Genomic DNA, 16094 nt, shown 5'->3' with positions numbered 1-16094 from the left:
AAATCCCAATGTAGTGGCATTTATACATCAAATCGCCGTAGCTCCACTGTTAGCACATGATGTAATCCTTCGTGTATATGTGTGTATCTGATATGTATGCCCTCTGAGGAGGGATATGTCTTTAAATGTTAATGTAGATCTCTTTTTTTTTGGCGCCAAACACGATATGACATGTTTTAGGGGTGGAGCTATGGATATTTGATATATAAATGCCACTACTTTGCTAGCCTCTGTATAACCTTGAAAAGGGTCCATAATGGGATCAAAATGGTAGTATATTATATAGACATTTTGATATATACCGTTGGATCAGTGTATTTATTTTCCCTCCGTTTGCACCCAACACATTTTTTGTACTCGTCTATTTTTGCTCTTAAGTATGTGTAACGGGTTTTCTGACCTAGCCTGACCCACCCAATCTCACATTGGCCCCTGTGGTCTAACCAGTCCCCATTACAGTGTAGTGTCTGGTGGTGCACCTGTTGGCAACAGGACTCCTGAGTCTCCCGCATGATGTTGTGTGGGGATTGCCAACCCAGACAGGCAGCTGAGGTAGTGTACTTGAGTCCTACCTATATCCAGTGCAGCGCCTCCACCTCATCAGGATCCCAGAGTCCGCTTGTGGATGGTCCTGGTGAGGAACTCCTCTGTGGTGCACTCCTCTGTGTAATCACTCCACACTTACACACGAGGGTATGATTGAACAAGATCATCTTTATTGAAGTGAGGTGGGCCAGCTGCCCCTCACAGCGGTTGTGCTCAGCCGCTCATGCTCACTGCACTGCCCTTTGAAAGGTATGTCTTCCCAATCTGGTGGATTCCCTATCTCCCCTCAGGGAGATATTCCCTGTGCCAGGTCCCTGGTCACAGTCTAGTGAGCCGCCTCCTCCCAAGTCTGTACTCAGACTTGCTCCTTCCTCCAATAACTACAACCAACTCTAACTTTTGAGCAGTGCTGTGGCTTATGTATCCTCTGGGGGCAGGCACAACTCTGACATCACTAATTATGGATTCAGAGTATGTGGCCACTCCCATCCATACACAGGGCACCTCACCAGGGTATGAGGGCAAACCTCCATAATTACTGCTGGCATTCCCATAACTTACCAGGCCTTACTGCCAGCAGGAGAGATGACTGTAGTCCATTTTACAGCATGGCTACATATGTATTTTCCCTGTCTCCCATTGCAAACCAGTAATGACTGAGTCCGTTTTAGGCTGAAAACGGGACGTGGACCTGAGGCTTCTTGTTTTTCGTCCCTGCAGTTTTGCTGGACTACATCTTTTTATGCTTTACAATATGAGTAGTAAATGGATTATTAAATAGTGGCCAGCAAGAAAACCTTGACGGAACAATTAGAAAAGATGTGCAAGCAAGCAGGAACAAGATCTTTTGTATATTGAAAGACCTGTGACCATGTAGCCAAAGAGTGAACTAATGCCTTTTGTGACAGGGCACACAGTACTAAAAGAACTAGGGTTTCTGTTCAAACTTAAAAAACTATAAGTGCTTATTTGGAAACCTCAACATGCATATTACAGCAGTATCTAAATGCAGAATTATTTGCCATGTTCTCTCTGCAAGATCTGTTTCAAACCTACAAAGTTGTATGGTCCTGGCCTCTATTTACCAGACAACATTAGGACCTGCAATAACTAATAGAATTTCAGGCCATAAATATGTACAAATAATAAGTTGCTCACTACCAGGAGGCCTACAGGAGGGAATACAGTATAGTATTAACATTTTACATTGCACTTACTGTACTTCACGTGGTACACAACTTAGAACCCTATGATGCATAACCTTTATGTATTCTGTGATTTAAGACTCATCTAACCCTAATTTTAAGGCATGCATTGTGTTTGCTAAAACACAGCAAATGTCATACATGACATTTTGTTTCAAATGTTTACTGTACAACTTTCCCTATGAAAGGGTTTTTGAAATAACTCTTAACTCCATTTAGTTTCATAGAATTCACCTTCCAGCTTCCAGTCTTATGAGAAATCACTAATCCAAGTAATTCCAATTTGTGTTTTGCGTTAGCAGGCTTATCTGAGTTCAGCACTGTAGAGTTACACAAGAAGTCTGTCATTTATTACCAAGTGTACTGAAGTGGGTGTGTTAACCAGTAACCTGGAAAATACCTGAAATGAAACAAACAATAAATACTTTAACTGTTGTGGAACCTATCTAAAGATATTACTGTCTGTGAGTATTCAGGAATTGCGCCGCCTACGGCGCGCTCCCGCCATACCTCAGTTCACAAGCGGGACTACCTCCAGGGAAATATCCGCAGGCCGCACAGCGTGCACAGGTGATGTCACCAGGTACTGCGGGGGTAGGTCCCACCTCTGGGTTGTGTCGTGGCCCAAGCTCCGTGGCAACACTGATCACATTACACACTCCCATCTCCTGCACCACTCTAACCAATCATGGCTTCTGCTGAGGCTGTGCCTCTGCTCCGCCCCCCTGTCTCATTGGCTACTCAGGCCTATATATGCTCAGCAGTGCCACTGGCACTTTGGCTGAGCATAGATCCATGTATCGTTGTGTTTCACCTCTCCTTTGCCTTCGCAGTCTCGTCTTGCCTTGTCTTGCTGTATCTTGCTTTATCTTTGGACTCCTCATCGCTGGCTTACTGACCCCGGCTTACATCTGACCCTCCGCATCTCTACAACCCTGACCTCGGCACTCTGACAACAACTATTCTATTATGTCCAATCCCGACCTTTGCTAATAGTACCTTCTACGATCTGGACCTCTCCTACTTTGACCTTGGCAAGTATTATTACAACTCTGACCTCTCCAACCCCAACCCAGCTACCTCGACCAACCCACTCTCCAGATGTGCCTCTGTGGCTGTGGGTGGCTGTGACGGTCGTGAGGATTTGGCCCGGGATTAAAGGGGTTACACCCCAATTGGCCACCCTCTACTCTCACATGGGAAGCAAGGGGTTAACTGGGCTGAGGTCCAGAAATGTGATTTAACCCTTGTTCTAACATGAAAATGTATATTCCCCTGTTCCCATGTTTATGGTTATGCCAGTGTCTGCACCACACACATTGGGGCTTAAGGAGTTAATAAGCTGCAGTTTAAGAAAATACAATTGTTTTGTGTCTTTTCAGAAAATCTGGACTTCAAAAGGTTTGATTACAGTTGGGTGTGAAACATACACATGGGGGTTTTGGTGCACAGTATGTTAATACCTAATTTGCAGGCCAAGGGAATATTGCTAGGAAAAAGCCCTGATCAAAGAAATAATGTTTGCAGGAAGCTAGAGTGGGGTGTGAGCATTATAACTCACACTTACAAAGGCCACTGATTCAGGAGGTCTGTGCATTAGGTGTGAAATCTAAAACCAGGTGTCCCCCACCCAGGGGTCCCTGCTTCAAAGGGTTTATTGATGGGGGCCAGGGGGCGGTTACACCAGGAGATATCAGAATGGGTGATCTTATTAAATATAAGAATATTATGAGATGTCCTTGGCTGAACGTGCTAAGAGTTACATAGGTGTATTCGTGGGACTTAGCCCCAACTGGTGATTCTAAACACTTGATATGTAGCAGATTCTAAGAGCCAGATATTAATATCTCTCTTAATTTTAATATTACACGGTAATATTTGGTCTCATTGGGAGTGTCAGGTGTGTCGGAATGTATTAATATGTCTCGCGGGCCAGTAAGTACTTCTAAACTGAAGTTATGAAGTTATTTACAGTATAAATGGAATTTTGGTTCTGTTGTGAAAACTGCAAACTCCCTCTGTTATGATAATGAGCAAGCAGAACATCTTGCTAGAATTTACATAGCCTGGTGATCAAAGGCTAAAGTGCCTAATTGTTTATGTTGGAGGCAGGAACTAGGAACTGTTTGGTTTTGTTTTTAAGTGTGATATCTTGCAAATCCAAAATCAGCTTCAAAAGGACTTTTGCTAGACGGCTCGGCGCCGTGAGTGTAGAGAAGGGTTAAAATGATTTATAAGTCAGAGTCACCCCTTACTCAGTGTCTTCATGCAAAGTCTTCATGCAAAGTCTTCATGCAAATGGCTTCATGTCTGAATGTCCTTCATGTGTCTTCATGACCTGCCTGTCTTGCTGTGATGTCAGCTGAAATATGGAAGAAATGGCCCATTCTGTATCCTGATGGCTTTCTTGTCCTAATCTTTAAGTAAGTGTCTATATTTTGCCTGTTATTTGTACATTTTGTGTGTTCACCTTTATCAAGGAATAAATTATATTTTATCGTATCTAAGTCTCGTCCCAGTTCAACCCAGTTATAAATATATATTATATATATTTTGGTGTAAATTACAGCCTGCCATAAAGTCACCATGACAGTGGCGTTTCTACAAATTCTTGGTCTCACACGCCAGTATGTTTTCCAAACTGGAAAAATATATTGAACACAGTGACCGACGAATGGACTTATTGCAGCAGAATCTCCTGGCTCTCACGGTTCAGGTGCAACAGCCCACTCCTTCTGTGTCCACCGGTCCTCCCTCGTCCTCGCTGGTTAATCCCTTCTCCTCTGAGCCTCGACTGCCCACCCCAAATTGCTATTCAGGTGACCCCCATGGATGCAGAGGGTTTCTGAACCAATGTTTCATCCAGTTTGAAATAACGCCTTCTCATTTATCTTTTCCAAGATCCAAGGTGGCGTACATTGTCTCTCTGCTCACGGGAGATGCTCTGGCTTGGGCTTCCCCCATCTGGGAACAGAGGTTGGACCTTATACAGGATCTCAGACATTTCACCAAGGAATTCAGACAAGTCTTTCGATACTCCGGGCCTTAAGGTAACTGCTGCCTCTTCTTTAAAAACAAAATACCGGCGCCTCCAAAGAAAATATATATAAAACCTGACCAAATGTAAAGTCCGATATAACTGAAGAGAAATCCTGGGAGGGATCTTCAATGAAGTCTCATGGGAGGACAAACAAACAAATAAGACAAAAACAAGAAAGAAAAAAGAAAAAGATCATAGTGCAACTAAAAACAACAATAAATAAATAAACACTGAAAAGATTGGCAAGGAAATAATTACAAATTTAATGCAAGTGAATAAAAATATATAAATAAAACAACAAACAGATGTATGTTGGGCTAGAGACGCTAGTAAAGCTATGACATCCGGTAGGGGTAAAATTAAAACCCTACTTACAGCAAGTAAGTAATACAAGGAACGAATACAAATTTTTGAATAGACAATACCCCGAGGAGTTGCTCTCCCAGACCCTTTTGCAAGTACAGGATATTGAGAGGGCTGGCCTTCTTGAGTACAAAAAAGATAGGGTTGACGCCAATCAGGAAAATACTGTATCCTTCATCACGCAGTATAACTCTATGGCACCTGATATCAGACAGGTTTTGCACAAACATTGGCCCATTCTTTTGAGAGATCCATCCCTTCCCCTAAACCTTCTATTGTCTTTAAGAAGGCATCTAATTTACAATCTAGGCTGGCCCCAAGTTGCCCCAATTTAAATAAGACACCAGATGTGGAACCTCGTTCAAAGGTTTTTTTTATTTGCACTAATTGTACAGCTTGTAAATACAGTTCTAATCAAACCACTTTTAGTTCCAACGTCACCGGTCAAACATACAATATTTGTTCACACATTGACTGTCACTCTGTGTTTGTCATTTACTTATTACAGTGCCCCTGCGGGCTACAATACGTTGGCCGCACGGGGAGGGCCTACCAGAGACGCATTTACGAACATGTGTATTATATAAGGAAAGGGTTAACTACGCATAGTGTATCACACCATTTTTTGACCCACCATCAGCAAAACCCCAAAGGCATCAAATGCCGAGCAATTGAAGTGTATCCGGGCAATTGGAGAGGAGGAGAAAAAATCAATGGCATTAGTAAACGTGAGTCATATTGGATATATGAACTTAAAACATTATCTCCCAATGATCTCAATATTGAATTTGACCTATTAGCTTTTTTGGCCAAGTAATTTATTACTATATATTTTAATAATTTGTGCCTTACACACAATCACCCAACTTCTTTTTGCTGTTTGCTGGTATTGGTAGTTTTAGTATTTTGGGTTCCTTATATGTTCTGAGTAGTGTATTCCCACATTCACTTTTAATACTGTGCCTTTAAGATAAGGTCTGTCACGGTCTCTACTTTATTTGTGTTTTTTTCTTTTGAGTGTTGTTTTCTGTGTGTTTTTCATTGTTATGTTATATTTTTACATATGTATTCATGTCCAATTAGTTTGATGTATATCTGTTATCACTGTTAAAGATTGACTAGTTGATTGTTACACTTTATGCCATTGTTTTATGTAATGTTTTAATTAGTGCTATGGTATATATATGCCAGCACTTTGTATTCCCATCATGCCCCTGACGAAGTGACTGACGTCACGAAATGCGTAGGGTGGTTTCTATCTGGCTGAGACTTTTTACATCCTCCTCCGATAGCCCACTGTCCCTTTTAGACTTTGCCTGAGCTTTCCGAGTTCCCTTCTTCCTTTCCGGGCGCTTCCCCTGCCTTCGCGCTGCGGTGTGACGTCACCAGTCTATCGCGCGATTCTTGGGTCTGCGTGAGCTGCTCCAGTGATCCCTCCGGCAGCGTGGGGTCCCGGCTCTTCCCTGCGGCACCCCTTACACACCTGTTAACCTGCGTGTGTGGCAGCAGTGGCCGTCCCGGCACCGTGGACCTTTGGAGGCTGTGCTACTACCATCTACTGCCTAGGCATTGGTCTAAACTACTGGACAGTTGTGCTACGGGCTTATATCCTTCAGCCTTGCTGTATGTAGGGTTTTAATTTTACCCCTACCGGATGTCATAGCTTTACTAGCGTCTCTAGCCCAACATACATGTGTTTGTTGTTTTATTTATATATTTTTATTCACTTGCATTAAATTTGTAATTATTTCCTTGCCAATCTTTTCAGTGTTTATTTGTTTATTGTTGTTTTTAGTTGCACTATGATCTTTTTCTTTTTTCTTTCTTGTTTTTGTCTTATTTGTTTGTTTGTCCTCCCATGAGACTTCATTGAAGATCCCTCCCAGAGATTTCTCTTCAGTTATATCGGACTTTACATTTGGTCAGGTTTTATATATATTTTCTTTGGAGGCGCCGGTATTTTGTTTTTATTGTCTGTTTTGGTTTGTGTTAACCTTTTTGCCTTGGCAGCCCCCACTTTAAGTTTAAAAGTGTATTACATTTATGTTTGTCACATTTGTGTCTCTATTTTTATATTTATAGCATTAGCGCTGTTTTCACTGCTCTTCCCTTTTATCTGCTGCCTCTTGTTTGTTTCACATCACCAAAGAAAATCGTCCTGTGGCCAGATACGCCTTAGAGTTTCGCACCATTACGGCCGAGACAGGATGGAAAAATGAGGCCTTGTCAGCAGCTTTTTGGCAAGGACTATCAGAACCCCTTAAGGATGAACTCGCTGCCCAGAAACGCCCTACGGACATGGAAGAACTGATCGCTGTCTGTGTCCGGGTAGATAACGTCTACAAGAGAGAAAAACTGAATGCTCTCGCCTTCGCCCACTACCGGCCAGATCATTCGCTTTCCATTTTTTTCCTGAAGATCTTCACGCCTCTGACGATGCGGAACACATGCAGCTGGGACGTCATAGATTGTCCTTCTCGTAAAAGCAGCTATTCTGGACATCAAGTGCTCCTTTGCCCACTCAAGTCGGGAAAAGCCAACTCCCAATGAGGTACAGGGGAATCTCATTGGGAACACTCTGTATTTCCCCTACTACCCAGGAAACCTTGCCAACCAGGATACTGCTTCCAGTCTCCCTCACGGGCAAAGAACTATCAGACCACAGCCTTGGCCTTTGTCGACTCCGGATCAGGGGGCAACTTCATCGACCAAAGTTTTGCAGAGAAGAACTCCATCCCGCTTATCCAAAAGGCGGTTCCTAACGGATTGGAGGCCATCGACGGTCGACCACTACAACCGGCTTTCATCTCCTTGGAAACCACCAAGATCACACCAAGATGGAGGATGGCCACAAGGAGGATATTTCTCTAGATGTGATCCACACGCCCCCTGTCGAGGTAATGGGACTTCCATGGCTCCAACATCACAATCCCCACATTGATTGGACTAATAAAAGACCCATCCAGTGGAGCACTGTAACAGGGCACTTATCCCTGTTCAAAAATGTGCCTCTAATCCAGCAGTGTGGTGGTTAACTGCTGGTAGACAATTAACCAACACCACCTGGCTGATTACAGGTGTCAGAAAAGCCTGCCTCTGAGACAGGAAAGGGAGATTCTTCCTGAGCTCACATGTGAGCTGAACTAGGAAACAGACAGAGCAGAGGTTCCTAAGTCTCATAGGTGAGACTGACCGAGGGAACACAGAGATGTCTGGAGCTTGCAAGATACAACCCAGCTGACAAATAAGACTTCTAAACCTGGATGCTGATATATTCGGAGAAAAGGCAGCAACCCAGCAAACAGATAAGACTTGGGCTGATGAATAGCTTGGGTAGCCACCCAGTTAAAGAGGGATGGAATATAAGTATACATATACACCAAAGTGGAGCAAGTTTTGTTTGGCTCACTATTTTTCATATGTTTGCTGTGTTTAAAGCGACAGGCACAATAAAGCCTTGTTTCAATTTCACCTTAAAACAGTCTCCATTGTGTACCTCTGCACATGTCCTCTTACATATGGTGTCAGGTGGGATGAGAGGTGGCCCTTAAAGTTAAAAGGGGCCCAGGAGATTGCCTGTGAAATTTTTTTGTGCTTTTTGCCTGCATGCAGTCTTGCAAACAGCCTGAGCAACAAAAACAAAGATTCACCTGCAGCAGAGACCAGAATTAAAGTACACTGCACTGAACAAAGCCACAAAACCACAGATGGACTATTTTCCCCGATCCCAAGAGGAGAGAGAGAGAGACTGTGTGAAAGCAGGTAAACCTTACTTGCCTATCACAATAATGTGTAATTTAGTTGTTGATAAAGGGGTTTTGCCTTCCAGCCGTAGTAAGGGTTCAAGAAGTGAGTTGGCGCTCCAATGATAGGAGCTAGGCTTTGTTTATTGTTTTCTTTAAAAAAAATTGGTGTGAGGCTAATGCCTCTGCTGGAAATGGCAGCTAGCAAGCATTGTATTTAAAGAAAAAGTGCCCCAATAGGTCAAGGTGAAGAATACACCTGTGTTGAGGAAAAAACAAAAAAAACAACAAAACAAACCCTGGGAATTTAAAATGGCCGCCCAGCTGAAGTCAAATACAGACTCTGCAGAAATGGGGAAGAAAATGTGTTGCCTGTGTAAAAAAAAACCACCGCATGGAGCAGTGTCCCTTCAGGCTTATTCAGACGATGAGAGTGAATGCATGCACAGTACTGCTGATATTGTAAAACTTACCAAAGGAAAAAAAAGGCTACAGAGATGCCTGTGAGAGCTACGACCACTACAAGCAAAATATGCCCACCTGTAGGACTACCACAATTGGGGGTTCTAGAAACAGTGGTAACAGCTGCAATAGCGCCTCCTGAGGTCAGGAAGAAAAATACACCTGATAGCCCCAAAATGGAGGACAAGATGCAGCGTTCCTGTAATTAACCCTACCCCACGGAAGAGTGGCCCTTCCAGTCCGATAAGGAGGAAGACATCTCTTATGGGGAACCAGAACCGAATCACACCCACAAAACACCCCAAGAATGGTGGGGGTGCCTGAACTCGTACGAACCGAAAAGACCGCTCTCTATGATGACGAATGCGATCGGCAAGAGCGGGAGCAGCAGATCACCGAATATATACGCCAGCTAATACAATCGCAAGAACAGCATGGTGGATCCAGTGAAGCTGCTAAAATTTTAAATAAAGATGGAGACCCCAGTATTCCTGATGGGACGGAGTCATTCAAAACAAAGAGGCGAAAAAAGTAAAAGAAAAATGGTTCTTCCCTGACCATAGAAGGAATAGACATGGCCGCAGATCCCGCAGAGAAAAAGGGGGTCGGAGATGCCCTGCAGCCTAGAGAAAGGAGAAAATTTAAACAACTTACCGTAATTTTCTTTTCCTGGAACCATGGCAGTGGGCACCATTGGGTTAATCCCTTCTCACTCTAGGTAGGACAGGAAATAGACTTTTGCTGGTAGGCCATATAAGGCCCCTCCCTCTACCTGCACCTTAGTCTTACGATTCTTCCATAGCTGAAAATATATAACTGATAGGCATTAGACATACATAGGGAGGGTAACTATGTGCCCACTGCCATGGTTCCAGGAAAAGAAAATTACGGTAAGTTGTTTACATTTTCTCCTTTCCTGATCACCCTGGCAGTGGGCACCATTGGGACATACCCAAGCAGTGCAAATTTTAGGGAGGGATACATCAGAATAGACAACACCAGTTTAATGCCTTATCAGTTTAACCTTTATTAATACACTTTACACTTTATTTTACTACAGTTTCTAACACTCTACGCCCAAAGCTTGCGTCAGCTGATGATTGTACGTCTAGTCTGTAGTATTTCAAGAATGTATTGAATGAGGACCAGACAGCTGCTTTGCATATTTGTCCTGGTGTAGCCTGGGCCTTAAATGCCCATGAAGTAGCCATGGCCCTTGTAGAATGAGCTTTAATGTTCAAAGGTTTATCTTGTCCTTTGCTTTCATAAGCTTTTTTAATACAAGACACGATCCACTGGGAAATTGTTGTCTTTGATGCTGCTTGACCTTTCTTTGTTCCCTCTGGAATGATGAATAGTTTGTCTGACTTTCTGACATCTTGCATCCTTTCCAGGTACACCTTTAGACATCTTACCACGTCTAACTTGTGTAGTCTTTCTTCTTTCTTATTTTTTGGTTCTGGACAAAATGACGGAATCACAATCTCTTGATTCATGTGGAACTGTGATACCACCTTTGGCAGGAATTGATGCACTGGTCTGAGAACTGCCTTGTCTTGATGTATGACTAGGAATGGTTCCTTGGCAGATAGCGCCTGTAGTTCTCCCACTCTCCTTGCTGAGGTGATTGCTATCAGAAACGCCATTTTCCATGACAACCATTTTAGGCCTATCTCCTCTATAGGTTCAAACGGAGCTGCTGTTAGTACATCCAATACTAGAGACAAGTCCCATGTAGGTACCCTGTTTTTGATTTGAGGTCTTAACCTTTTAACTGCCTGAAAGAACCTGATGATCAATCTTTCCATTGCCAGATTTCTTTCCAACAAGGCTGATAATGCAGACACCTGTACTTTTAACGAGCTGAGACTGAGACCTTTCTCAAATCCTTTATGCAGGAACTCCACTATAGATACAATTCCAGGTGAAAGGAAATTTTGTTTCTCTTTTTCACACCAATCGCAAAAGCAAAGCCAGATTCTATGGTATACACTTGATGTGGAACTTTTCCTTGCTTGTAAAAGGGTTTGAATTGTTTTGTCTGAACAACCCTTCAGTCTCAATGTTTCCCGCTCAATCGCCATGCCGCCAAAGCCCATTGTTTGGCATTCGGATGACATATTGGTCCTTGTCGCATCAGTCCTTTGCGATCTGGTATGTGCCATGGTGCGTCTACTGCCATATTTACCAAGTGTGTGAACCAAAGCCTTCTTGGCCAATATGGTGCTATGAATATCACCTCTGCTTGGTCTTCCCTGATTTTCCTGATTGTTTTTGGAATTAGGGTAATTGGAGGGAACAAGTACACCAACTTGAAGTCCCATTTGAAGCTGAGAGCATCTGTAGCTTGTGCACTTGGATGAAACTGTCTGGCACAGTAGTTCCTTACCTTGCGGTTCTGGGGTGTCGCCATAAGATCTATGTCTGGATGACCCCATCGCTCTACCAATTCTTGAAACACCTCTGGATCTAATGACAATTCTCCTGGGTGTATGATGTTCCGACTTAGAAAATCTGCTGTGACATTTTCTAGTCCTGGGATATGTATGGCTGTAATATCCAACAAGTGGCGTTCTGCCCAAAAGAGGATTTCTGCTGTGAGATTCATCAGCTTTCTGCTCCTGGTTCCTCCTTGCTTGGCTATATACTTGACAACTGACCTGTTGTCTGATTCTATTTTTATACAGCCACCTCTTATATGGTCTTGGAAAGCTTCTAGGGCCCTTTGTACTGCTTTTAATTCCAGTAGATTTGATGGCAGGTGCTTTTCCTGGTTTCCCCAGGTTCCTTGCACCATCTTTTCTCCCATCTGGGCACCCAAACCTGTTTTGCTCGCATCTGTTGTAATTCTTAACCAGTGTACTGGTTGTAGCGTTTTTCCTTTTCCCAGGTTTCGGGTATCTTCCCACCACTTTAATTCTTGTTTTGTGTGTGGGTGTAACAAGATTCTTTGTCTTGTGTCTTTGTGATTCCCATTCCATTGTTGTAGGAAATTGTTTTGCAGTGGTCTCATATGTAGTGCTGCCCATTTTGTGACGCTTAATGTTGAAGCGAATTTCCCTAGGAGCTTCATGCATTCTTCTGCTGAAGTCCTGGTAGCTTTCCTGAGCTTCTTTGTTTGTATAGCTATGTCTTGTCTTTTTGCCTCTGGTAGTCTCACTTCTCCTTTTGCTGTATCGAATTCTACGCCCAGAAATCTTAACAGCTGAGTGGGTACGAGATGGCTCTTGTCTCTGTTTATTAACCAACCGTGATGTTCTAGGAAGGTTATTACCATATTTTGGTCTTGTTGGAGTTTCTCCAAATCGTTTGACTTTACCAGGATGTCGTCCAGGTAAGGGAATATTTCTACCCCCCTTTCTCTCATTTCTGCCACTAGAGGGGCTAGAACCTTTGTAAACATCCTTGGGGAAGTAGCCAGACCAAATGGCAGCGCTGTGTACTGATAATGATCTTGATTTACTGCAAACCTTAGGAATCTTTGATGTCCTTTTGCTATGGGCACATGCAGATAAGCGTCTTTTAAGTCTATCGCCACCATCCAGTCTCCTGGTTGTATTTCTTGAATAATCAGATTCAAGGACACCATCTTGAATTTTCTTATCTTCAAGAATGAATTTACCCTTCTTAGGTCTAGGATTGCTCTGTAATCCCCAGTAGGTTTTTTTACTAGAAAAATCCTGGAATAAATTCCGCTTCCTCTGTCTTCCTGAGGTACCTTCTTTATTACTTCTGCTCGTAATAATTTCTTTAAAGCCGAATTCATCTGTCTTCTTTTTTCCTTGGACTGTATACATGTTATTACGCCCATATTCCTTCTTGGTATCTCCCTGAATTCTATGTTGTACCCCTGACGAATGGTCTGTAATACCCAATTGTCCAGTATTGTTTGGGCCCATGTTGTATAAAACTGTCTCAGCCGCCCTCCTACGGACAATTGCTGGGCCCTCTGACCTTCATGTGGACTTATTCCTTGTGAATGATCCTCTTCCTCTGGAGCCACGAAAAAGCCGATTCTGGCCACCTCTCCATGTTGTTTGTCTTGGGAAAGACCTACCAGGTCTATATGTCTTTGCTTCTTTATACTGGTTTCTATTAGCCTGTTGGAAGCCGAATCTTCTGGCTCTGTATTCCTGAGGTAAAAAAGTGCTCTTACCTCCTGATGCTTTTGTTATTATTGCATCCAGTTTGCTGCCGAAGAGGAATTCACCTTCAAATGGTAATGCACACAAGGTATTCTTTGATGCTGTGTCAGCCATCCACTGTCTGAGCCATAAAGCCCTTCTTGCTGATACTGTCAGTGCCATAGATTTGGCAGCTAATTTTACTGCATCCAACGAAGCTTCTGCTATGTAATCTGTTGCCCATTTTACTTCTGATAGTGCTTTAAGAATAGCACTCTTTTTACACCTTTGTCTATTGCCTCTTCAATGTTGGCAATCCATACTCGCATAGCCCTTGCTATGGCAGGTTTGTAGGCTGTTCCTGCGGTAACATATGCTTTTTTTAAAACATAATCCATTTTCTTATCCATAGCGTCCCTTAGTGACGCAGTTTCCTCTATTGGGATTGTGGTCTTTTTTACTATTCTGGAAATAGCAGTATCCACCCTTGGGCTAACCTCCCAATTTTTTACCTCTTCCTGTGGGAATGGATACATCTTCCCAAATCTTTTAGGCGCAAATATTTTGGCATCTGGTCGAGCCAGTTCCACCTGAATGAGGTCTTTAATCACTTGATGGATAGGAAACTCTCTACCTTTCTTTTGTCTTGCCCCAAAAAGTTTATCCTTCTTGTGGGTTTACTCCTCAGTGTCTTCTAGTTCTAACGCCTGTCTCATGGCTTTGATAAGTGGATCCACCATCTCTACATCAAATTCAGATTCTTCCTCCTGAATATCTTGATCTGATGAATCCACTTCCCCTTCTGATATTTGAAAACAATCAATTTCAGACTCATCTGACGAAAACCCTTTCCCTTTATCCAAACTGGTTTGGGATCTAGATCTTTTCTGCGTAGGGTTAACTGCTTGCTGGACTGCTTCATCCACACTCTGTTTAACTGCCTCCTTCATTAATACAAGGAAATTGCTCATTTGTTCATTGTCACCTGCTGCTGCCTTAAGACAATCTTCACATAATTTCTTCCCTATTAGGGCTGGTTTTTCACAAGCTGAACACCATTTAGTTTTCTTAGCAACCTTTCTTTTATGTTGCAGGGATTCCCCCTTCCCTTTTGAAGATTCTGCTTCTGGGAGGGTAACCACCGAACTAAATTATAAAAACAAAATAAATACTAAACATACACCCTAATGTATATATATACACCATCTCTCTTTCCCCTGTAGAACTAAAACTAAGGACTCACCTAGTCTTGGGAACGGAAGTTTTGGGTGTTTCCGTTTTTGAATCCATTTCCAGCACTTGGCTTCTCCCTGCTGAGCGTTCCATGCTGCAGCTCTCCTCACACATACACACAGTGTGGTCGTCGCTTCTCTGACATCATCAAGTGCTCGTGCACGGCTCACGTGCTGTGCACGTATCTGCCGGCGTGACGCGCGCGCTCCCAAGCGGCCGCGTGTACTGTACCCTTTTTTTCCGCAGTATTTCAAATACTCACGCGGTCAAAAGAACCTTTCCCGGTTCGCAGCTAAAGCTGCTACTCCTTCCGCTTCTAGCAGAGTTCCTGGGGTAGTTTTACCGCCGCATCCACAGACGCTAGTGCGGTCATTGAGCCTTCCGCTCGCAGCTATGGCTGCTCCCCCCTCCGCGTGTAGCGGGCTCCTGGGTACTTTACCGCAGCGTACCAGACGCTAATGCGGTGAGTCTGGGCCTCCACGGCTCCCAGCTGCAGCTGCTGTGTGCCTTTGTTTGGTCCTGGGGCTTTGCACCTAAGCTTCCCCACCCGTGGCTGCAGCTGCTCCCCCCCCCAACAGGGGCTCCCCCGACTCTAAGGGGTCTCCGTCTTGCCACCCGTAGGGCGCGTCGATCGGAGCTTCAGGGCAGAGAGGCTGAGACCCTGGATATCTGCACAAGGTGCAGTAGGTGAGTCCTGTTAGAAAATAAAAAAATCCTACACCTAGCTGTGAGGACAGGAAAAAGACTAAGGTGCAGGTAGAGGGAGGGGCCTTATATGGCCTACCTGCAAAAGTCTATTTCCTGTCCTACCTAGAGTGAGAAGGGATTAACCCAATGGTGCCCACTGCCAGGGTGATCAGGAAAATGGAGGATTCGTCACGCGGATGACAGAAGATCCAGAGGGCCCAAGGCAGAAGTCGTGTAACCCAAAGAAGTGTCTGTCCGGTGCCAACAGGGAGGAACCCTCAACCAACCATACCAGGGAAGCAGAGCCGGAACCAATAGGTGACGATCACTTGACCAGCCCTGAAGATGCCCTAAAAATTGCCAGGCGTGACTGTGATCTGCTCCGTGAACAATTGAAACTGAAGAAAGATGTTTATACAGAGCTACAGAAAAATAACGTGGAGCTACAGAACAATGTGCTCACGATGTACTCTTTGGCCAGGACAGAATTGGACGATCTCAAGACTGAGCTAGATACTGCAAACGCTACTAATGCCACCATGGTGGAAAAGCAGAGCCAATCCGATAAAATAATGGTTAAGCTGAAGCAGAAGTATGAGGAGGCACTGAAGGAGATTACAGTCGTTCAGCAAGAGGTTCACAGTCTTCGCCTAGAACTGAATGCCTTGCAACAAGAGGTCAACAGTGTCCG

This window comes from Ascaphus truei, chromosome 6, assembly GCF_040206685.1.
Source record: "Ascaphus truei isolate aAscTru1 chromosome 6, aAscTru1.hap1, whole genome shotgun sequence".
NCBI lineage: Eukaryota > Metazoa > Chordata > Amphibia > Anura > Ascaphidae > Ascaphus > Ascaphus truei.
The sequence above is the reverse complement of the archived record's forward strand: the minus strand, read 5'-3'. Positions refer to the sequence as shown.